This window comes from Papio anubis, chromosome 19 (genome assembly GCF_008728515.1).
Source record: "Papio anubis isolate 15944 chromosome 19, Panubis1.0, whole genome shotgun sequence".
NCBI classification, from domain to species: domain Eukaryota; kingdom Metazoa; phylum Chordata; class Mammalia; order Primates; family Cercopithecidae; genus Papio; species Papio anubis.
This window is the reverse complement of record NC_044994.1, coordinates 60,867,575-60,886,716: the sequence shown is the minus strand read 5'-3', so window position 1 is coordinate 60,886,716 and position 19,142 is coordinate 60,867,575. Positions and strand designations below refer to the sequence as shown.

Genomic DNA, 19,142 nt, shown 5'->3' with positions numbered 1-19,142 from the left:
CAGTTGATATCTTCCCAGACATATACTGGCTGAAAATAACATCTTCCACTTTTAAAAAAGTAATACGGCTCATCTTAATTAGTAACCACCTATAAATATAAGTACAAAATGAAACAATTTATGTTATAGCTTAAGAAAGCATTGACCCATAGTAAGTACTCCTAAAATAAGAAAGTGGTGTTGCTACTATTATAAAAGTGAGCAGGCTTTGTGGTCAAAACATCATAAACAGAAACTGAGAAAAGGAAAGGCAAAACTAATTTGCTGACTTGGTGCTTCCTGTTTGTAATCCAATGTCAGCTCCCACCCCTCAGTGGAGGATGTGACAAGGAGAGAAATGTAATGAAGAGACTCCAGCCTCCCCTTTTGGGTTTGCTGTGGTTCTAGCCCCGTCTGCATATTTGAATCACCTAGAAACAGGGGTAACCAAAAAAAGTGCTGATACCACCACAGCAAGCCAGACTTATTTATCGGACTCTGAGGAGTGGTATCTGAGTATTTCTTAATCATCTCTCTAACTGATACTAATATGAAGCTAGGTTTGAGTACTAACAAGAAATAGTTTTCTACATATTTCTATATATTTTGTAATACAGAAAGCCTCGTTTTGTCAGAGAAGTTGTAGATGGTGGTAGGATAGGAAGACCTGGTCAGAGAAGTTGTAGATGGTGATAGGATAGGAAGACCTGGTAGAATGCTTTTCCATAGCAAAATTGGAAGGTTGTCATTTTTGAGAACATTGGTTCTTCCTGATTTTTCCAGGCATCCTTTCTGAGTGCCTTAGTGGACAGCAGTAGCCCCTAAGATGTGGTTTGTGTGCCAGTAGCATTAGCATCAGCTTGGAACTTGTGAGAGCTGCAAATACTTAGGCCTGTCACAGACTTGTCCAATCAGCAAATCTGGGGGTGGGCGCTGACAAACAGTATTTTAACAAGTCCCCTGGCACTCTGGTAACCCACTAAAATTTGAGAAGCATTTGGCATAAGTGTTTGTACAACTCAGCTAATCTCAAGAGGATCAAGAGGATAACTCATTTCTTCAGTGCCTAACCAGAGCCTTGAAGTGAGGACCAGCAAGGGCTTGTGTGCAGATGACATTGGGAGTCCATGTCAGGGAACAATTGTGCAGGCCTATCGATAAGTCCCCTGAACTACCTATCTCCCCTCACATGGAAATTCTTCTGAAAAGCGGAGCATCCAGAGGATTTCAATGTTGCACCTTTGTTGATATATCCAACCAAATCTAGGTGTATGTGGGTGTTTATCAGTCTATTTTCATACTGTTATAAAGAACTGCCTCAGACTGGGTAATTTATAAAGAAAAGAGGTTTAACTGACTCACAGTTCAGCATGGCTGGGGAGACCTCAGGAAACTTACAATTATGGCAGAAGGCAAAGAGGAAGCAAGACACCATCTTCACAAGGTGGCAGGAAGAAGTATGGTGGGGGAAGGGGGGAAGAGCCCCTTACAAAACCATCAGATCTCATGAGAACTCACCCACTATCACAAGAACAGCCTGGGGGAAACTGCCCCCATGATTCAATTACCTTCACCTGGTCTCTCCCTTGACACATGGGATTATGGGGATTACAATTCAAGATGAGATTTGGGTGGGGACACAAAGCCTAACCATATTAGGTGTATAAGGAAAATGTGAGCAATGGGTACCTAAAAATAGAGATCTGATAAGTTTTTGGGGGGAAGAAGGGAAAAGGGGGTTGAGATACAGAGACTGTACCACAGCATCAGAAATTTTAAGACGAATTGTAGTAACATAGGCAGTTCAGTAACTTCAATCCTAGGAGAATTCCTTGGTTGCTAATGATGTCAATTACAGCAATAAACATAGAATGAAACAAGCACTTCAGGGAGGTATAACAGCTGTGGGTCAAGCAGCAAGTTTTGCTGATGATGGCCACAGATCCCTTGCATAGTTGATAATTTAAAACCATTTCCCATAGGATCCATATGTTCATTATTATGAATCTCTTAGCTGCGAACATAGGCTAACCATGTCTCAGAATGGAATGTGATCTGTATTGGTGACTACTCATGTGTGATATTGTTTTCTAGGTAATATAAAGACAGTAAACTTAATGCAATTCTGTTACCAAGGTCGCCACTAACTCTCTTTAATTTCTGGCTCATAGGAAGGCAACATTATTCAAACAATGCTTTTCTTCATTCTTCAGTGTGAACCTGTGTTTGAATATTTGCTTCTTGTTACATATCCTCATAGGATTTCAGGTGTCTCATCTATATAATGGGGATGATAGAATACCTATCAGCTAATTTTTTATGATGTCATATTTATATCATACATAGCACAAGGCATTGCATATACTGTGTGCTCAATCTATGGCAGTTATTTTAGTATTAAATAATAACAATGTTATTTATTAAATTGATTTTAGTAAAATAATTATGTTGGTGTCATGCACACTTTGCATAGTTTGCATAGGTATTTTATTATTAGTTATATAAAAAATATATACACATTTTTGTATAGCCTGATTTCTGTAGTGCACAATAAATGTGCATTTCATATACATTTTTGTACACACACTAAGTACCTATATTTATGTCTGGAAAAATTTTCTTGCGAGTTACATAAATTGCTAAATGATTCCCTAAGTTTTTATTAAAACAGGACAGAATGGTAATAAGAGAAAAAGAAAAATGTGTGTGTATGTTTCTGTATGTCTATATTTATATCTTTTCATTTAACAGAGATTCTCCATTCTCCTTTTTTGGAGTAGAAGGCAGTATAGTTTAAAGGAGGAAACAGAGGCTTTTGAATCACATCGACTCATTCAATTTAATATATTGATTTTTTTTTTACTGCAAGCCATCTAAAAAGGCAACCGAGATCAGAAGGCTAAGTAATGTCAGACTTGAGCAAGTCACTAAACCTTTCTTGCAGATTCTATGTTTGTAAAATATCAATAATAAATGTATACCCAAGATTACAGTTAAGGTAAAGCCACATAGCAAATATAAGCAGCTGGCTTATAATAGGTGCTCAACAAATAACGTTTCTCCCAATGGGAAACTTATTTGTGTCCCAGCTCCATGAAACCCGACTCACCTGAACAAAATGTCTGGGTACAGGTGAGGAATCGTTTACAAAAACAGAGTAGCAGCCTGGGAGGGAAGAAACCACAACACCTGAAGAGGGAACACCTGAGGCTTCAGAAGGCCTAGGGAGAGAGATCCACGTGAGTCAAGCAGCAGGCATGGCTGGACCTGCTGGGCCTTTTATCATCAACCACAGCTCATGAATGCAGACTTGTCATGTGCATGCACAAACGCACAGACTGGACAACCTTGTTTCATTTGAACGGATAAAATTTCAAGTGCTGCTTCTGACTCTCAGTCGGCTTTCAGTTATGTATGCACGGCTATTGAATCTGCAAATATATGGTGATTCTGTTCTTGAGGCCTAACCAAATCAACATAATACTGATCCAAAACAAGTTCAACAATTCCCAAACTAGGGTAACCTGTGTCCCCTCTGAGACAGCATAAGCCCTATATCAGCAATTCTTGTATGAGTTGCAATTAACAACTCATAATCTACATCTTGGCTCAACAAGGAGAAGGATATGTAGTCATCAACACTTTCTGCTGTCTTAATTAACACTGGTCAGGTGGAGCAGAGCATATGAGCCATAAGATGAGAAGTGAAAATAAATGATTACCTGAAATAAGACACACTACTTCTTCTGGGGGTTTATTCAATAGGCTGATTGCAGGATTCTAGTGTGCATGGCTGAGATCAATATTGCTGATTGGCCTCATACTGCTGATCAGAATTCTGTTGATAATAGCACTAATCAAGTGTTGTATGAGACAAACTGAATGAAATCAGACCCAGTCCCTATCAGAGCGTCAAATCCAAGTCTCAAGAGTAGTGGTGGTGTGTTAGTTGTTGCTGTAACAAATTATGACCAACAATGGTTTAAACAATACAAATTTATTATCTTAGAATTGCGGAGGTCAGAAGGCTGACATAGCTCTCATGTGGCTACAATTGTAATATTTTAATAGGTTCTACAGGAGATTTGCTTCTTTGATCATTCAAGTTGTTGGCAGAGTTAATCCCTTGTGTTTATAGGATTACGTTCCCCATTTCTTTGCTGGCTGTCAAATAGAGGCCTTTCTCTGCTCCTAGAACTTGCCTGAAATCCTTCGCTTGTGCTTGCTTCCCTATTTTCAAAGCCAGCAATGGCAGGTCAAGTCCTGCTTATTCTACTGCCAACTTTATTGTCTTAATTTTCTACATTTAAGGATCCTTGTGATTACATTGGCCCCATGGAGATAATGTAGGATCATCTATGTATGCGATGTTAACTGATTAGCAGCCTTCTTTCCATCTGCAAAACTCTTTTTGACATATAAGTTACACACTGACAGTTCCAGTGACTAAAATTTGGATAACTTTGGAAACCATTATTCTGCCTACCATAGGCATACAGTTACTCAGGCAAAGAGAGAGAGCTTGTGTGGGGGAACGCCTCTTTTTAAAAACCATCAGATCTCATGAAACTTATTCACTGTTATGAGAACAGCACAGGAAAGACTTGCCCCCATGATTCAATTACCCTCTGCTGGGTCCCTCCCACCACACCTGGGAATTCAAGACGAAATTTCGGTGGGGACGCAGGCAAAGCATGTCAAGGACTAAGGCTAGAATATTGGAAGAGGCCTTAAACGTTTCTGTGTATCACTGCTGAGAGCACCTCAGAAGTAGCTAGTCCTATTCATAACTAAGTAGGTGAATGTGACCAGGACATGACACTTTTACAACCTCTCATCTCTGCATGAGGACAACATTTGGAGCCCTCATGCCACCTTTGGCATGTGAAGCCATCTCTGGCCTATGTACCACTGCTTGAAACTTGGGCACAACAAAACTAGCCCTGCTGATGTGGTTTCGCTGTGTCCTCATCCAAAATCTCATATTGAATTGTAACCCTCATAAACCCCATAATCCCCATGTGTCAAAACGGAGAACAGGCTAAATCATGAGGTCAGTTTCCCCTATGCGATCCTTGTGGTAGTGAGTGAGTTCTCAAGAGATCTCATGGTTTTATAAGCGGTTTCCGCCTTGACTCAGCACTCACTCCATCCTGCTGCCCTGTGAGAAAGGTGCGTGCTTCTCCTTTGCCTTCCTCCATGATTGTAAGTTTCCTGAGGCCTCCCAGCAATGCAGAACTGAGTCAATTAAACCTTTTTCCTTTATAAATTATCCAGTCTCAGGTATTTCTTCATAGCAGTGTGAGAACAGACTAATAAACCTGCCATACTGCAATCTCCACTTTGTAGTGTGCTGTCACTAACTCTCTTGCTCTGATCCATTGAATTTTGTTGTTTACTTTTACCACTTATGTAATAGGGGCAAACTGCTTTTATTCTCTCTCTCTCTCTCTCTCTGTTTGTTAGAAACAGGGCCTTACTTTGTCACCCAGGCTAGAGTGCAATAGTACAATCTTGGCTCACTGCAGCCTCGACCTCATGGGTTCAAGTGATTCTTCTGCCTCAGATCCCCAAGTAGCTGGAACTACAGGCATGTGCCACCAATCCCAGCTATTTTTTGTGTTTTTTGTAGAGATGGAGTTTTGTCATGTTGCCCAAACTGGTCTTGTACTCCTGACTTCAAGAAATCTGCCCTCCTCAGACTCCCAAAGTGCTGGGATTACCGGTGTTAGTTACTGCACCTGGCCTACAAACTGTATGTTACCTAATTATTGCAGTGGGTTGAATTGCGTCTCCACAAAGATATGTACAAACCCTAACTGCCATAGCTCTGAATGTAATCTTACTTGGAAATAGTCTTTATAGATGTAATTCAGTTAAACATTTCATAATGAGCTCATTTTGGATTTAGGATGCGCTCTAGATGCAGTAACTGATGCTTTTATAAAAGAAATGAGAAAGATTTGAGACACAGACACACAGGGAAGAAGGCCATGTGAAGAGGACGCATAGGTTGGGTTGACACCGTCACAAGTCAGGGAATGTCAGGAGCCACCAGAAGCTGGGGAGTCAAGGAAGGATTCGCCCCAAGAGCCTTTGGAGGGAGCCTTACTGGAACCTTGACTTTGAACTTCTAGCCTCCAGAAAAGAATGAATTTCTGTTGGCTAATCTGTTAGATTGTGGTGATTATGACAACAGCCCCAGGACCCTCACAGGCATCTGGTTGATCCTTCCAGAGGCTGGGGTTCTCCCTCACAGGAGATATGTACTTCCTTATGAATTGTATATCATTATCAGTATTACTCAAAAGAATGCAGTAACGTGAAGGTAGAGGTTTTTTTTGTTTTTTTTTTTTTTAATCATTTTGTAGCTTTTCTTCCACATGATATGGTTTGGCTGTGTTCCCACCCAAATTTCAACTTGAATTGTATCTCCCAGAATTCCTACGTGTTGCGGGAGGGACCCAGGGTGAGGTAATTGAATCATGGGGGTCAGTCTTTTCTGCACTATTCTCATGATAGTAAGTCTCACAAGATATCATGTGTTTATCAGGGGATTCTGCTTTTGCTTCTTATTTTCTCTTGCTGCCACCATGTAAGAACCTTTGGTCTCCCGCCACGATTCTGAGGCCTCCCCAGCCATGTTGAACTCTGAGTCCAATTAAACCTCTTTTTCTTCCCAATTTCAAGTATGTCTTTATCAGCACTGTGAAAATGAACTAATGTACCACAGTACCTAAAAGTGGACCTACTGTCTTTTAATAATACTTGTGCAGATTTGTCAAACATCAGATGACCTTAGGTGTGCGACCTTATTTCTGAGATCTCTATTCTGTTCCATTGGTCTATGGGTCTGTTTTTGTACCAGTACCATCCTGTTTTGGTTACTGTAGCCCTGTAGTACAGTTTGAAGTTGGGTAGTATGATGCCTCCAGCTTTCAGGAAAAGAAAACCAAATATTGCATGTTCTCACTTACAAATGGGAGCTAAATGAGAACACATGGACACATAGAGGGGATCAATACACATCCGGGTCAATCAAAGGGTGAAGAGTGGGAGGACGGAGAGGATCAGGAAAAATAACGAATGGGTACTAGGCTCAATACCTGGGGGATGAAATAACCTGGATGACAAATCCCCATGATACAAGTTTACCTATGTAACAAACCGGCACATGTACCTCTGAACTTAAAGTAAAAATAGGCTGGTTGTGGTGGCTCATGCCTGTAATCCTAGCACTTTGGGAGGCCGAGGCAGGTGGATTGCCTGAACTCAGGAGTTCAAAACTTGCCTGAGCAACACAAAGAAACCCTGTCTCTACTAAAAAATACAAAAAAAAATTAGCTCGGCACGGGGGCAGGCACCTGTAGTCCCAACTACACGGGAGACTGAGGCAGGAGAATTGCTTGAACCCAGGAGGCAGAGGTTGCAGTGAGCCGAGATCGTATACTGCACTTCAGTTTGGGTGACACAGTGAAACTCTGTCTTAATAATAATAATAATAATAATAATAATAATAATACTTTTCCACAGGGAATGGCATCATTGCAGGTCTTGATAAAATTCAACTAAAATTTCAAAATATCCATATATCTTAATAATTATGACTGGGTTATAAAGCAAGAATGCAAGAATATTCAAAATACACCACAACAATTATTGAAGACATTCTCTATCTTAGAGATCTACACAAACTACAATATCTCAATACTGTCTTTAGTAAACAAAGTATGTGATTAACTCACCTGAACATCCACAAATAGTAAGAGAACTGTCATAGCTAACTCAGAAATTAAGAAAAGTTTTCTGTAGCCTAAATTTGAAGCAGAGTTCAAGTTCATACTGCGTATGGCTAGGAGAATAAGAGTTCTCTCAGGGGGATCACAGGTCTGTCTGTGGAATCTCCTCAAATCCCAGTAGTATCATGACTCTAACAAGGTGAATACTTTTTCTAGACACCAAAATTCTGCTTCTGAATTTCCAAAAGTTTTTTATAATTAATCTGTGAAATGACCTGGTGACATTGATTAGGAAACCAAAGTTTTTCAGTTCAGCATGGGTAAAAATATATAATAAATGTAAAAATGATATTTATCTTAGATATTGCCATATTAAAGCCTGGATTTCTACTAGAGATTAAAAATGTGTCAATATAACAAAATCTCACTTCTATTGTTTCCCCTCTGAGTATATATTCAGTATATGTGTATACACACTCATACAGATACAGTGAATAACTTAGTTTCATATCACTTTAAATAATTTGTGTTGCTATTGGGAAAATTGTTTAATATGATGTTCATAAAAATAATATAATATGTATCATAGACTACACCTTTCCAAAATAGATATAAGGGATAAGACTATAAAATATATTGGAATAGTTTTCTTCAACACAGATACAAAAAAAAAAAAAAAAGCCTCCACATATTCCACTTGTAGTTCTAACAACACATGTGCCCATAGATGTGATAATGTATTTTCCCTTCTTACCCTTTTATAAACAATACATATTTGATAGCTAAAAACTAAATATAATTTGCTATCCTAATAATGAATAACAAAATAAGAGATTAATTCCTTGGTTTTTCTTAAAAGGAAGTTTATTTTGTATTTAATAAACTGTATTTTTCCTTGATAAATACTGCTTGTGAAAAATATATTTGCTATTTATTTTAGAACTGCTGATTCCAATGCACTGTAAACAATTCAAATGTTCTTAAATGAAAAAGACAATTTGGTGACATAGTTGAAAATCCCAAGGGTGTCTTAATCCAAGCAATGCCTAATCCAGAAGCTCATTATGTCTTCTGTTCAGGTTTCTTGACATGTTCCATCTTTCTCTTTCTAATTTAATTCCAAGTGATAGTGTGTCTTTAACAGTTCCAAATTTATACTTTTGCAGGCTTAATGTTAACAGACAAGAAAATGTATATCTCTGAAAAGTCTAACCATAATTACATTTAATTGTCTCTGATGTAGTTGCTTGGCCATACTAGTATATGTGGTCACTAACTGTTTGGACTAGTCAAACATGAATCACTCACCGGGAGGTGGACATAGTGCCAACCATAACCATAGGATATAACCCCAAATTTGGGGATGGAGTTAATTCTAGAGAAAAAAAAATCAATGCATGTTAAAGTAGAAGTCAGGGAATAGATACTAGGGGCCCTAAAACACAAATCATCTAAGATATATAAGATGAAATGGGTGCTGACTTTCAGAAAGTATTTAATTTTATAAGTTTTGCCTTGATAAAGTTGAGATTTATGTCTAGGTTTTAGGTTTAATACCTTCTGATATCAGATAAACAGATCATTATTATAATAGAAACTTATGAATTTTCTAATTGTCTTTACCCTCTGGGATTAACAAATATTTGGTGTACTACATTGGCATACTCACCTGATGTATATGTGGCTGTGCATGTTTGCATGTGTGAAGAGAGTAAACTATATCATAAATATGTACATATATATGTGTGCATTATTTTAGTGTACATATGGTAAATAAAATTGTTTGGTATATTATGTATCACATTGTCCTTTTTCTTAAAAATTATGTTTATTTCCAGGTTATATCCAATAAAAATAACTTTTTATATTGCTATGGTGAGTTGAAAAACACTGATTATAATATAAAATATTAAGAATAAAAAGAGACATAGAAAGAACAGAACATAGAGATTCTTAGTAAATAAATAATAAGCAAGTAATTTGCAGATGATGCTAAAAGAAAGCATCTGAAATAATGATTTGATACTGGGGATTGATAACTGGGGATTGATATGCAGGTTTTTAAATTAAAGAAACTAAGTTCTTTCATTAGATATACCAAAAATAACCTGAATTGATGGACATAGTACTTAATACAAGATAGAAGGATACACTAATCCCAGTGCAAGTAAATTTGGACAGGCAGAAGCAACAGGATGTAAGGTAAAGCTACTAGAAAAGGTCATAACATGACAATTTCCTTAGCTACACTAGCTAAGTGTAACGGAGGAAGAGTTAGCAGTTTAATTTCAGAGATCGCAAGACTCCTTTCTTTGCACCTTTCCCTCAATTTCCACAGTACATGTAGCTATGCTGAGCACAGCTACTCTCCAGTCTCATCAGCCATCATCAGATCCTTCCTGGAAATTCTATGACCAACCCAGGGTACTGTGGCACTGTCAACACAGACTGGGGAGCCCCAGAACCTCACTGACCTTCCAAGCAGCTCTCCCTCCAAACCACTGCTCTCCCTTCACCCCAAGACACTTAAAATTGTCTCCAAAAAGAAAAAAAAAATGGTGGTTTTCAAGAAATTCAGTTTTCTCAAAAAGATACAAACGTTAACCAAACAAAGGAGCACAAAGCTATGAGCAATGGGAGGTTGAAACACACTTCTCTACCTGGAGCCCTGATTTCAGGCAAAATCGTTATTTCAAAATCCCTGTCTGACTGTGTCATCCCCTTGCTTGCTACTGATTTCCAGCTGAGGCCTGCACCTCTGTGCTCCCAGGCTCATTCTGTTCACATTGGCATTTGCTCCTCTCTCCAGCCACACAGGGCTCCTGTCCAGACCTTGGGCCTCTGCAAACCATGGGAAGCCCTTTGCCCTGATTCAGTCTACCCAGGTACCAATTTTCTTTTATCTTTCTGACCTCAATCTGAGTCATCATTTCCCAGGAGAAAGCAATGCAACGAATGTACTCATTTGTAACATTGAATCGAGTTACCTCAAGGGAGTTTTTGTTGATGATTTGATTTACTTTAGTCTTCTCCACTTGACTGTAAGCCTCATGAGCACAGCTGTTACATTGTGTATCTTGCCAACCTTATATTCCCTATCTACCCTGTGTGTGCCTGAAACACATCTCAACATCTTTTCCAGCTTCCTTCTAGTATTCCCTCACGTAGTACAAAACATCCACATTTCCCTGACTTCCCGGAAGCTAAAGCTGCAGATTAGATTTAGATGCCGGAAAAAAGAGATCTGGATTTGGAACTCATTAAAGCAGGAAAAGAGGCAACAAGGAGATACAGAGCTAGCAGGCCCAGTTTTGTGGGAAACTTTGTCACCCTCAGCTAGGGTTGAGTGATCATGGAGCGAACCGATGGAACAGTGGCATCCTGACCCCTGCATCTTCTGGTACTTCCCAGAGGTGCCCATTCTTTAGTTAGGCACATGCTGTGGTAGTCTACTGGGTGTTTGGTCAGCATGCCCAGGGAGGAGCTGGCTCCCCTAGTCCTTCCAAATCATCAAATTCCTTCTATTACATATGTAATAGCATAGATAGATAGATGCGTGCGTGTGTGTGTGTGTGTGTGTGTATAATTATCTACAACCAAACTAACTGATCTAATATTAAGAAAATGTTTGTCTACTAAATGAATAAACAAATGAAGGAATAGATGCTAAGTGAATTTACATGAAATTTCTCATACCTCTAACAGATAAGATGTGATAACTTGTACCTTTTATAAAAATATGTCTTAATATTCCTTGTTCTCTGTCATTTATGTATTTCAAATCCACATGAACTAAACAAGGAGAGGGACTGCAACATTTGCAAACTCATACTGCCTGTATGTCATAGAAAAAAACCGAAAACCACTTAACCTTAGTTTGAAAAAAATCTTCATTCATACTTCACAACTATTAAAACAAAAAACGGACTGAAATTGATTTTTTTTCCTTAAAGTGGGTTACATGCTAATAAGCAAAAAAGTGGAAAAGACACATCTTATAAGAAATAATGAAAGAGGCATTCCTCATATGGTATTAGGCGGATGCAAAAATGGCAAAAACCTCAATGACTTTCGCACTAACCTAATTCAAGTTAAGCTAACACATATTCACTCAAATAAAAAGAGTAGAAAACATTACAACTAAAATAATTTTTGAATAAAGGACACATTTGGATTTCAAAAATATTGTAAATTCAAATTTTCTTTTTTTCTACATTGTATATACAGGCAAAGGACAAAGTACTCATTATGATATGCTCATTAATATGGGTAAAAAGCATCTCAACTACATTCACCCAAATTGTTCCAAATAAACCATACAGTTAGAAAAAAATGAATTAATTCTATCTGGCATAAGGCAAGGTAGGATAATTAACTTTAACTAGCTTAAGGTAGAATTATTCTTGTAATACATACCCAGCCAGTTAATTATGCATCCATATGCTATCGCTCCTCACACCTGCCTCACCTTGGCGTGGGAAACTTCTCACATTTTGCTGCTCCTTGCACATGCTGTCAAGGCCAATGCCACTAAACAGTCCCCAACCTGCCTCTAGCACAGAGGTTCAAGCATGAATGCAGCAGATGGGAAAATATACTTTATTTGTGATATCTATTTAAATGTAACTAGAAGACATATAAAATATTCTCGAAAATACATCACTTGAGATTACCAATAACAAAAGATATTTATCTCAATCGCTGCCCTTATTAACGTTTCTCTCTCTCTCACTCATTCTGTGTGTGTGTGTGTGTGTGTGTCTCTATCTTTGTCTGTCTGTCTCTCTCTCTGTCTCTCTCTTTGTCTGTGTGTGTGTGTGTGTGTGTCTCTCTCTCTCGTGCTTTCTCTCTCTCTCCAGTAGTCCCCAAATCAGAAATACAGTAAGTCCTCACCTAAAGTCATCCATAGGTTCTTGGAAACTGTGACTTTATGTGAAACAATGTATGACAAACCAATTTTACCATTGGCTAATGGATATAAATGAGAGTTGAGTTCCTATGGCATGTTCCTGGTCACAAAAACGTCACCAAATTTAAAAATTAAAATCCACAAATGCTTCTAATATTAAACACTGAAGTAAGTGTGAGCTATACACACACTTAAGAAAGACTCATAAAAACAAGACAATTATTTATCCAATTTCTGGTGAAGCAGTGAGGTCAGAGATTGTAGTGGTGATGTGATTAAAAAAAGAAAAAGGAATAAATGTTTCCAAACTGAAGATTGTCAGGAGCACCTCTAGCCTCCATGCAATCCAAAAACAAGCATATGTAAGGTGAGTTTGCTGAGCACTTTTGTATTGCCTGGCTTACTGTAACGTTTCCATAGGATGATTGCATGCTTTATAAATTTTTATTTTACAATAATATGTATTCATTCCTTTTCCAACCTATTTATTCCAGTTCAGGGTCACAGGTGGCCTGAGTCTATCCCAGCAGCTCAGGGCACCAAGTGGGAACCCACCTGGACAAGACAGCATCCCATTGCAGGGCCACTCACACACCCACACTCACTCAGCCTAGGACCATTTACACATGCCAATCCACCTGGCAGAGGCGTCTTTGGGATGTGGGAGTAACAGGAGAAAACCCATTCTGACATGGGGAGAGTGTCAAACTCCACATAGTGACTCCAGCAAGGAATAGATTTTGTTTCTCTCATTGTTATGATGAAAGACATTATTTGAGGACCTACTGTAACTTAAAATATTTTACAGTTATTGCAAAGGTTATTATAATGTATTTTGAGAAAATTGGTGTTGATTTGTCATTTTCCTCCAAATATAGTGCACATAAAAATTACCTATGTTTTAAAATATATGTGCTCCTGGTTCCCAAGTTACATGCCTAGTAATTCCAAAGTTTTACTTCAGAAAGCACCCTATCTGGCAGAGATAGGACCACGATCCAACTTTTAAAAACACGGCTGCAGGAGACAAGAACATCTAATGAAATCGCACTGTCCCTGTATGTAAATTTATTCATATACTGGAAATACATGGAGGAATGTGTTTTCAGAATAATAGAATAGGAACTGCCTGTGAAGTATGAAAGTGATTTAAAATTACACTTTCTTTAGCTTTATTGACTTCTTGTTAAACCACACTTTCTTTAGCTTTACTGACTTCCTGTTTGGTTAGTTTATTATTATTATTATTATTATTTTATTTTTTTTTTGAGACCGAGTGTCACTCTGTTACCCAAGCTGGAGTGCAGTAGCACGATCTCGGCTCACTGCAACCTCTGCCTCCGTGGTTCATGTGATTTTCCTGGGATTACAGGTGTGTGCCACCACGCCCGGCCAATTTGTGTGTTTTTAGTAGACACAGGGTTTCACCATGTTGGCCAGGCTGGTCTGGAACTTCTGACCACAGGTGATCTGCCCACCTCGGCCTCCCAAAGTGCTGGGATTATAGGCATAAGCACACACACACACACACACACACACACACACACACACACACACACACAAAAACCATGCAATGGAAAAATTAAATAAAAGTTCATCAAAAAGCAAAGAGATGATTCTTTCTAGTAATTAATGTACGGATGCTTTCTCTCCTTTGTTTTTCTGTAATTTAGAGGGAATTAGAAAGGCTGCCAAATGCTGTGGGAATTTAAATGCCATTAATTAAGCATAATCAAATGATGGGGAAACAGAAAGTGATGGCCAGTCACAGAGAAATAGGAAATAAAAAATCTCTCAATTATGTCAACAGGCATATCAAAATCAACTGTGTGAATTAAAAAAGAAATAAATCCAGCAACCAGAAAGAGTACAATAAGCTATATCGGAAGCCAATCGCCATTTTAGTGAAAATACACTGAAATTCCAAGGAAATACTGCGTTGTACACACGAACCCAAATTAGTGACATTTATTTTAACTCCATAGCTACATTTTGAAAAACGTGATGAGATCATGGACTTTTGGAGTAAAGGGGATCTCAACCATTTATTCCAAACTCAGCGTTTAGAAATTATGAAGCTGAAGTGTATTACAAAGAGTATTATTTGGCCACAATCACTCAAATAATAAGCATGAACCTAGGATAAGGGCTTCATTCTTTTTCTTTTCCTTTCCAGTCTCTGGTCCCATTTCTCTTATAAGTTGGACCACACATGCGTTAGTTGCCTCTTAACAACCAACACAATGACTAAAAAATGTACATACTATCCTCACCTTAAAGACACTGTCATCATATAAATAACTATGTTCAATGTAAATACATAGGCTAGATTCTAAGTTTTAGTTTGTGTTAGGTTCTAACTTGCTAAAACAGATTCCTGGGCCCCACACCTAAAGTGTCTGATTCAGAGGGCCTAGGATAATTATGCCTGATATGCCTAGGGTAAAAATGCCTGATAATTAGCATTTGCTAATGTTTCTGGTTTAGATACTACATTTTAAGAACCACTGGGCTGGACTGTTAGTGAGTGTGTAAAAAGCATTAAACAGAGTTTGAATGTTTTAATGTATGTTTTTCTTTATATCTAATTGTCTAAAACAGTACTTACAGAGTAGTGTTTTACTGATTATTAAAATACATCAAGAAAGTGTTATTTTTAATAGAATCAGGAGGCTGTGGCTCTTTTCTAACCCAGGACTGAAACTATATAGATCTTACTAACTTTGTAGAAAATTGTCTCCTCTCCAGGATCAAATCTCAAAATTTACCTTAATCAAGTAGCCAGATGAGATCAACAAGTCAGACAAATGTACTGTTTGAGCATGAAAAATAAGAAATGTAGTGATTTGGGTTGGTGTCATGCTACTGTTCTTATAAAAATTTACAAAATATTTTCTGGAGTTCAGTAACAGCTTTTACAAAATCAAAATGGTATTGGTTAAATTCATATTGCTAAGTAAATGTATGCTGACATTTTGGTTCCCTGAGCTAAATTTTTTTACTTTTATTTTTGTCATGTTCGGGGGTAGGTAAATGTAGGTAAATTCATACTATGGGGATTTGCTGTACAAACTATTTTGTCACTCAGGTATTAAGCCTATTACCTATTAGGTATTTTTTCTTATCTTCTCCGTCCTCCCACTCACCATCCTCCTGTAGACCCCAGTGTCTGTTGTTCTTCCATATGTGTCCATGTGTTCTCATCATTTAACTCCCGCTTGTGAGAACATGCGGTATTTGGTTTTCTGTTCCTGCGTTAGCTGGCTAAGGATAATGGCCTCCACACTATGCGTGTACTTGCAATGTACATAATCCTATTTTTTTTTGTGGCTGCATAATATTCCATGGTGTGTATGTACCATCTTTTCTTTATCCAGTTTACTGTTGGTGGGCATTTAGGTTGATTCCATGTCTTTGCTATTGGGAATAGTGCTGTAATGAACAGATGCATGCCTCTTTATGACAAAATGATTTATATTCCTTTGGGTATGCACCTGGTAATGGGACTGCTGAGTTGATTGGCAGTTCTGTTTTTCAGTCTTTGAGGAATCACCACACTGCTTTCCACAACAGTTGAGCTCATTTACACTCCCACTAACAGTGTATAAGCATTCCTTTTATTTCACAATCTCATCAGCATCTGTTTTTTTTTTTTTTTTTTTTTTTTTTTTCATTTTTTAGTAACAGCCATTCCCGGGCTAATTTTTTATTTTTCATCTTCAAACTCTGAAGTCTTAAGCCATTGGTTCTCATCCTGGCTGAGAGAGAATATAAGGCCTACAACAGAAAGAATTCAGAGGAAGTCAAACATGGCACTGAAAACAGTATAATTTGAACAAAGAGCCAATTGTTGACTTCATGAGTTGCTTTTTAAATTAGAATTCCAGAACTAAGAATTAACTATTTCTACAGTAGAACTAGTCTTATTGCCCTTAGAGGTAAAAGGCAACTTACTTCATCAGGAGTCAAATGTGCTGTGTGTCCTCAGCCTATACCCTGTCTACACCGGTCACACTAGAAACTCCTCTTGGCCGAGGGCATTCCCATATTTTCTGTAATCAATTATTAAAACCTTTTAACTTTAGAGGAGGTTGGTGATAAAAAATAACATCATTCTGTCATGCCTTAAAATGTCTTCTTACCATGATGAACTAGACCTCACAAAATATTTAATACTAGTGTACACCTGCCAATTCTGCTGTACTAACTAAAAATCCTAAAAAGAGTTGCTCTCCCTTTTCATACCTACTTGATTTTGTTGATCTATCCAATTCCCCATCTTGTTTATTTATTTAGACGGTCTCACTCTGTCGCCCAGGCGGGAGTGCAGTGGTGTGATCTCAGCTCACTGCAATCTCCACCTCCCAGATTGAAAGGATTCTCAGGCCTCGGCCTCCGAAGTAGCTAGGGTTTCAGGCATGTACCACTGTGCCCAGTGAATTTTTGTATTTTTAGTAGAGACAGTGTTTCATTGTGTTGGCCAGGCTGGTCAAATGATTTGACCAGGCCTTACATGATCCTCCTACTCATCCTCCCAAAGTGCTGGGATTATAGCTGTGGCCCACCGTGCCCAGTCTAATTCCCTATCTCTTTTATAAAACATTTCATTAAAGGTCATCTATTTGCCAGCATTCCCCCACCAAAGGATTTTTATCTTGCATGTCTGTAATTCTGCCTTATTTAAAATTAGAATAAAATACAGACAAAAATTACATTCCAAGTATGAAGCAGCAGAATAAGCTATTAAGGTCCAGATGCATTTTTTAAATCACATGAAATATAATTTTACTCCCTATGTGTGATCTGATCCTGTTGTATTTTCAGTCTGTCATTGTGATAACCACCTTAATTAGTTTATCAAAATCATATGCACATAGCCAGCCAGTCTTTCGACTTCTCACGGTTGATTCCAAACTAAATTTATAAACCTCAAAAAAGTATGCTTCTCAAAAATATTATACTTTGTAGATTCAATGTTAGAGTCTTTTCATCCATGATCTATACCTATTTTTAAAAAGTAATTGATGATGACATCTCTTTACTGGTCATTTGTGATGCTTCCACATCTAGCACATACTTTCTAACACATACTTAAGTGTACGCTTTTACTTTGTGAATGAAAATCTGAAAATACTTATTGGTAGAATCTGATTTCATAGCAGCCAGTCTTTATTGGTGATCCTGTATGAAAATGGCTATTTCACAGTGAATATAGAACTTTAACATGGGTTGTTTGGAGGGGGGAGGGATGCATTCACAAAAATAACTGTTTTGAAATAAAAATAGTAGACGACGTTGTTTTTTTTTTTTCCTTTTAATTTATGCAAACAGATACCATGATGCATTCCTACCTACAACTAATTGCCTTAATTTTTCTTTTGTTCCTCTTTCCTTTACTCTTCTTTGTTTGCTTTTTTCTTCCTCCCTTTCTTCCTTCTTGTTTTCCTTTTTTTCTCTTTCTTCTTTCCTGCCTTCCTTTTGTGTTTTATCTGCCATTCTTTTTTTTTTTTTTTCTACCATGCCAAACTATGTCTTTGGAATCACATAGATGGAGTAAACACAATTTGTTAAAACTAGTCACTGTGGATAGTCTAGTTTAAGAAAGCTAAATTACCAATCATTACCTTATGTTTAGTGATAACAAACCAAAGAAGGTATACTACAAATTTGATCTGGATCGGTACACAAAGAGCCACATAAACACAATTGAAACTTTGGAGAATAATAATATACATTTGTATACTCATATAAATCTGTATATTTAAGTAAAACCTAATATGTAAGTACCCAAAATATACGTACACACATGTATATTACCCAATGCTAAATTTTTTCACTTACTACAGTATTCTTAATAAATGCCATTAATATTATTTAAGTTTAAAGATGAAAATCAATATCACACCGATTTTTATAGTAATAAATTGTGATTATTCTAATACTGAATGCTATGTTTTCAAGAAGTCCAATAGAGAAAAATGTATTTCAAAATGTCATTTAACTAAGATGTGGGTTAAAATCATTTTTTTAATGGTGAAAGTAAACAGAATGCATACAGCTGCTTTAGTAATATTGGCCTAGATTTCCCAAGATCAATAATGGGTGTGATGAGATGTCACCAAAAATGGCAGAGTAGGCAGCTTCAAGTGTCCATCTCGCCACAGAAACATTGAAAAAATCAAGAAAAACAGCACAATCCACTTTGTCAGAACTCTAGAAAGCAGTCAAAGGTTCATGGAACCAAGCAATCGCTGAATCAATAAAAGACAACTTAAATATGGCAGGAAAGCTTTGTGGTGTTTTTATTGTCCTTTAAAGTCTAGCATTACCCTGACCTCAAGCCAGAGATGACAGCACAAGAAAGGAAAACTACACACCAACATCCTTTATGAATATAGATGTAACTATCCTATACACAATACTGGAAAAGGGAATCCAACAGCATATCAAGAAAAATTTACACTATGGCCAAATGGGGTTTATTCTAGAATGAAAGAGTAGTTCAACATAATAAA

General features: G+C 37.6%; 1 protein-coding gene across 7 annotated transcripts in view; it reads right to left on the bottom strand.

Annotated features, from left to right (window-relative positions):
• CCDC102B (coiled-coil domain containing 102B) overlaps positions 1 to 19,142 on the bottom strand; it is a 288,333-nt gene that overhangs the window by 153,138 nt on the left and 116,053 nt on the right. The gene's annotated exons all lie outside the window — the stretch shown is intronic.